General features: G+C 38.1%; 1 long non-coding RNA gene across 1 annotated transcript; it reads right to left on the minus strand.

Annotated features, from left to right (window-relative positions):
- Positions 1–2,765: 2,765 nt before the first annotated feature.
- Positions 2,766–5,569, minus strand: LOC116256349 (uncharacterized). The gene is made up of 3 exons (XR_004173094.2): positions 4,214–5,569; positions 3,758–4,105; positions 2,766–3,396 (listed from the first exon to the last, which is right to left on the minus strand). It is a non-coding gene; the product is annotated as an uncharacterized LOC116256349 (long non-coding RNA).
- Between the last annotated feature and the right edge of the window lie 431 nt (positions 5,570–6,000).

Below are 6,000 nucleotides of genomic sequence, written 5' to 3' on the forward strand. Positions count from 1 at the left end.
ATCTATATATTGGTGTTCCTCGTTTGCATTAATGCCCCTCAAACATTTCATTATTTATTTTAAGGCCTAAAATTTTTTCAACTAGTGAGGCAAGCCAAAATTTTTAAAATACCTCAACCCCCTCACTTGTATATTTAGCATGCAACTTTGCTAAAAAGAATATGCACCTCAACAGTTATTTCTTCCAATGGTGTGACAAGTGAACATGTATACCCAGTTGTCGTTCTACCATTTGCGAAGAAGGAATTGCAGCAGTTGGCAATTTTCATTGCCAAAGAGTTTTAAAAATTTCAAATCCAACTAATCACCACAAAAGCATTTAAAGAAAAGAACAACACTTGTTTCATAGTTGCCCAAAGAAAGTGTAAAGCTACGAGGCTTGAACAATTAAGATCATTATACAAAAAACAAAATGAAAAAAAAAATGAAAACATCCTAAAAATGCCAGTGCACAATCTTAACGTGATCTAAAAATTTATAACTTAGGGTATTTTCAATTTCCTGAATTCACTGAAGAAGGAATGCTGGATTCCAGTGGTGTGGGTCTCCCCAATCATGGCCGAATCCAAGATCCAAGGCCTTCACAAAAACTATCCTCGACGTCGAGCATCTAACTTTACAATTTTAAAACCAAGTCATTGAAATGCAACATGAAACAGATTAGGACTCAAGTTGCAGATATATATAGTAAAATAGATCAATGACTAGGGGAAACTAAACTATAATTCAAACAGCGAGCTCTTTCCCCATTTTCGATTAGAACCATATGAAATAGAGACGTTTCTTCTAAACATGAGCATGCTTCTATTGCTTCCTCAAAGTATCAACATTATTTTTCTATCGAGTGGGTTTATAAGTTCAAATAATTGGGAAGAGAAAAAAAATGCAGGAACACTGCATATGCATTTTCTCTTATTAATCAGTCGCATCGCATAGGTTGAGATGAGGAATAACCAGCCTTCAATTAGTGGAGCCATGCAGAAACAGAAGCTTCGGTACCTTGATTTTTGGTTACCCATTATAAATATTTTCGGTTACATATGCGTGAGCTGTAGGGTTATCCTACTGCCTTAGTGAGAGCCCTCTCTTCCCTCCTTTCCTCTTTCCATTGTCCGTAGGGTCTAGAGCTACATCAGTATCTCACGTGCTTCAACTTGCACGTAAAAACTCACCCCTTTTTGGTATAGGAGCGTATCCCTTGTGGGTCGAACTGAAGACAAGCCAAATAACATGCCCTAACTCTTCCGTTTGAGGTATGAGCCGCATAGCATATCCCAGCCCACCTGCTTGAACTGTGTCACATATCTTGTACTTACAAAATTTATGCAACATAAGATCTCGATATTGCAGGCAATGGTAGTGAGAGGTCCAGATGGATCTTGTAAGTATGTGGGTCTTAGCTGGTCATATACCCAATTGAGTTGCCATATATGTGCTCTCATGGATAACTAGATTTACAGATTCATAGTAGATTCGGTAGTGGTGAAAGTGGTTTGTGGTCCTTCGAAATGGAGGAGGCAATGTGGTAGGCGGTTGAGAGATCGTCTAAAGGAAGGTTTGGGGAACTGGAGGATGGGATTCTCACTGGCCGGAGATTAGATTTGTCCCCAAGAATCCTGATTTTAAGACAATTTTGCTCATTGGTGTCTATTTAGATTGAATACTTGTAGAGAATGGGACTGTTTTCCTGACTCTCTGTAATGGAGATGTCAACTTTGTGTCCCTTTTTTGTAATCTTCTTCCTTTTTCTTGTTTCTAATTTGTTTATCATTCTTTCATTCGTTTGTTAATATGATTTTTTGGGAGGGTGCTACTCCTAGCAGATTTGCATCGGAAAAGAACTGGATATTTATACAGAATCTTTTTTGTTTGAAGTTATTTGAAAAAATGAGAAGTTATTATAGAATATCATGCAAAAGTATAGAGGATGTCCGTCTTTGGCATTAAGATAGCCAAAGAAATAAAAACTGTCAAAACTGGGTTGAAACACGTGATCCAGATTAAGGAAATGTAACCATTCAAGGTTGACATTCGAATCTTACCAGATGACTCGTGTTTAAATAAAAGAAAAAAAAATAGGAAACTTCAAGCAGTTTGCTCGAATAGCCAGCACATCAATTTATTACGTTGGGACCCACTATGCCACATATGATCTAAGTTAGAGAGTTATCCAAATTAGTTCCACGAAATTTATTTATTTACATACTAATTACTTCCAACTATTTGGATTCTTTGTATATTAGAAGCATCTCTCATTCATTCGCTTAGCATCAAAGTTTCTTTATGCAATTGAAGGGTCTAAAGATGTTTCCAAATAAGGGCCTCTCGGCCAAAATTTTCTGCCTTCCCCACCGTACACACCATTCCTATAGGCATAGAAGCATTCATTCCTTAATGAAAAAATACCGAATCTCATCCAAGGCTTGAGCGATTCTCAAATTAGGGCTCAATATTTGACTTTCCATAGACCACCGGTCGTCCTTTCAGTAAAATTTTGTCGGTTTATTACATTAGCTCGAAGTTTAACACAAGTTATGTGGACAATGGTGGCTGGAGGCAGCTCGAGCATTTAGGACAAAAGTTGGTGGTGATTTATTAAGGGACCGTTTGATTGTCGGATGAAATCAATAAAATTCAAATGTTCGGTGGCAATTTCTGGGTTGCTCTAATCACAACCAGAGACTTGTAATGCTTTTACTCACCAAAAGTTTAATTTCTAATGACATGTAAATCTTTAATTGGCATACCTAAAAATCCTTTGCTCCTTAAAAAAAATATATTATCATTATCATTCTCTCGAGTTACTTAATTTTCTCTAAAATAACTAGAAATGGTACAAGAACAACCATATATGTTCTAGCCACCTAACACGGAAACTGGCCTCGGTGGGCTCTACCCAATACCATTTTGTCAATTGAAAGGCAAGCACAACCATAAAAGTCAGGAATCTTATCATATAGTGCCTATATAGATTCTTCTCCTCACAATGCCTTCGGTACTATGGAATCTTAAGGTGGTAACTTGAGGACCTTCTCCTTACCTTGCTGATGGGTATATAGATGAACCATTGTCCGAGTGAGAATGGCCTTCAAAAGACAGGGAGCCAGAAACTCCTTCTCTTACTGAACCTCGATCTTCAATCTCCATGGCAGAATTCAATCCATTCACAACTTCAGTCACGCTAGGCCTTCTAATTGCTTTCTCTTCGCCGCTTCGAGCCTATGGTCGGCAATGCTCCCAACATCTGCCCTCATAATTTTGGGGGTAACCCATTGTAGGATGTGGACTCACTGTGATTCTAGCGTTAATATGGCACGGTGGGCTGTGATTAGCTCAAGGACAACTTCAAAGCTATATACATCACTTTTCTCGGTCAGTTTGTTGGTGTTGTAATACCTGAAAAGAAAAATGAAGATGATGAATGAGAATCCTCATGAGAAAGAGAGAGATTCCAATTTGATCAGTTCCATTTCTACCGTGTTTTGCAGCGCATTGGCATAATTTACAGTAATAAATTGAACTCTCCTGACGATAAACTCAACAACTGCAACGATTTTCAAGTACCAATAACAGCAAATTTTCTATACAAGGTGCAATTCATTTTTCTGAAACATCGGATGCACAACTCATGCATAATTAGTTGCAGAATGTCTCTAAACAACCACGTTGATAACTAGTGCCAGATGCAACTATGTTATTAATTAGAGAATGCAACCAGAAAGAGATTTTCTTCTGCAAAAAAAGAAAGTTCGCATACTCAGGGTCCATATATCCAGCGGTTCCAGCGGCTATAGTTGTCATATGGTTAATGTCGTCTGTTGCACAGATCTTCGACAGTCCAAAATCTACAATTTTGGCTTCTAAAATTTTATTGAGAAAGATATTGCTCGTCTTCACATCCCTGTGTATGATTGGTGGCCGGCATCCTGAATGCAGGTATTTCAGCCCTGCGTAGTTTCTTTTAGCAATTAATATATGAGAACATGTGATGCTCATGAAAGGAAATTTGGGACGACTTGAAACTGAGTTCAACTTGTGGCAGAGCTTAGAGCAATTTCCAATCTTTGTTTCCAGCTAACCACCACTGAGCTCCTGGAATCCTTCGCTGAAAAGAATACAGGTATTCTAGATTAGAAGTCAGCTGTTTTCTTTTTCCTGCTGTTGCAACATCTTCGAGGGACCTGCCTTGCTATTGAAAAAGAAATGCTCTAACCTGAACAGAATAAATGCTAATCATCCAACAATGGTCCCTGGTAATAGCTCCATCAAGTTTCCTCCAGACATATATTCATAAAGGAGTACCATATTGTCTCATTCCTCACAGAATCCGTAGAAAGAGACCAAGTACTTGTGGTGAACGTAGTCGTTTTCCAAAAAAAAAAATGCTTCAACAACAATAAAACAGGTCAAACCAATTAGTATGATAGTCGGACATGCACAAAACTGCTAAAAATCAGAATCACAAGGCTACGAACATAAGATCGAGTTTCCAACACCAATATTGCAGCAATATACGCCAAGATATATGCTCAAAAATGCAGAAAATAAGAGAGGCCAATTTACGTGGAAAAACCCTCAATAATAGGGTAAAAAACCACAGGCAAGAGAGACTTTTTATATATAAAAAAAGGGAGCCAAATACACTAGCAGCAATATCAAGAAAAACAGTAAACTCAAGAAAACAATAAAACTCATTTATACGAATAAAAGAAAGAGCCCCAAAGATTCAAGAAATAAATCACCCAATGAAGACTCGCTTCATTTTCTCTTTCTTCTTTGTCTTTCATCTCTCTTCTTGGCGTGCCGATCAACTCATGCACCTTCCTGCCATTTCTCTTTTTTCTTTGTCTTTCCTCTCTCTTCTTGGTGTGCCCATCAACCCACACACCTTGCTGCAATTTCTCTTTCTTCTTTTTCCTGTCTTCCTCTTCCCCTTCTCTTCTTGCTGTGTGCAGCCACAAGAGGGAAACCCTCTTTTCTTTTCCCAAAAGAAAAACACGAGAGAGACCTGAGAGAGATTGGGGGCACCATCGTGTACGCTCCCTTTTCTTCCGCCTGTCACTTAAGTGACGGGTCGGATCGGGTCGGGTCCTCTCTTGAAGCTGGACCCGACCCAACACTTTTGTTAATAACTTGATCTACAAGAATTGAAACAAAGTTGACTAGGCACGCACCAAATTTGTTTGCATCAAATATTTGAATTCTAGAAGCAAACCTCCGCTGCAAATTCTTTGCTCCTTTGCAGAGTTGCTCTGTCAATGTCTTGACTGCCACTTCACTGCCATCAATTAGCTTTCAATAAAACACATCTGCAGATCCTCCTCTACGGATCCTCCTTTCGAAGTTATTGGTGATCCTCACTATGTCATTATAGGTGAATAAACTGCTACTTTCTAATGCCAATAGTGTGTGTGTGTTGGAGTTATCTGGCATGGGAAAAGATGATTAATAGTCATATATATATATATATATATATATATCCCGGAAGATTAAGTCATAAACTCATACTGCATCTCAAGGTTGAACCTTGGTATGAGATTGGCTCGACAATGGCAAGTCACACTTCAGCACAAATTGACCGTTTGCTGGCAAATTAGGGCTGTTGGCCCCAGACTGCGCATCCTTCCTACCTACCAAAAAGTGGAAACATTTGACCGGGTGCTGTAGAGTGAATTAATATCAACTCACTCAAATCATGGTAAAACACTTCTGCATTTTAAAATATCTTAATTTTTTTTATAAAAAAAGGAAAGGAGGAAGAAAGATTGCGATATTTTTATTTCGCACGTTATTTTGTATTTCTTTATTTTCAAGTATATACCACTTGAAATACATTCTTTTGTGTTTTTTTTTCTAGACGGAGGTTCGAATGTCATAAATTACACGAAACAGGTCCCAAGTTAAATTTATTAGAAATGCAAAGTTTACCATCAACAATGGTGAAGTTGACCCATTTATTTGCAATTTAATGACGTCTAAAATCAACAAAGTTTCTGCCAT

This window comes from Nymphaea colorata, chromosome 6 (genome assembly GCF_008831285.2).
Source record: "Nymphaea colorata isolate Beijing-Zhang1983 chromosome 6, ASM883128v2, whole genome shotgun sequence".
Classification (NCBI taxonomy): domain Eukaryota; kingdom Viridiplantae; phylum Streptophyta; class Magnoliopsida; order Nymphaeales; family Nymphaeaceae; genus Nymphaea; species Nymphaea colorata.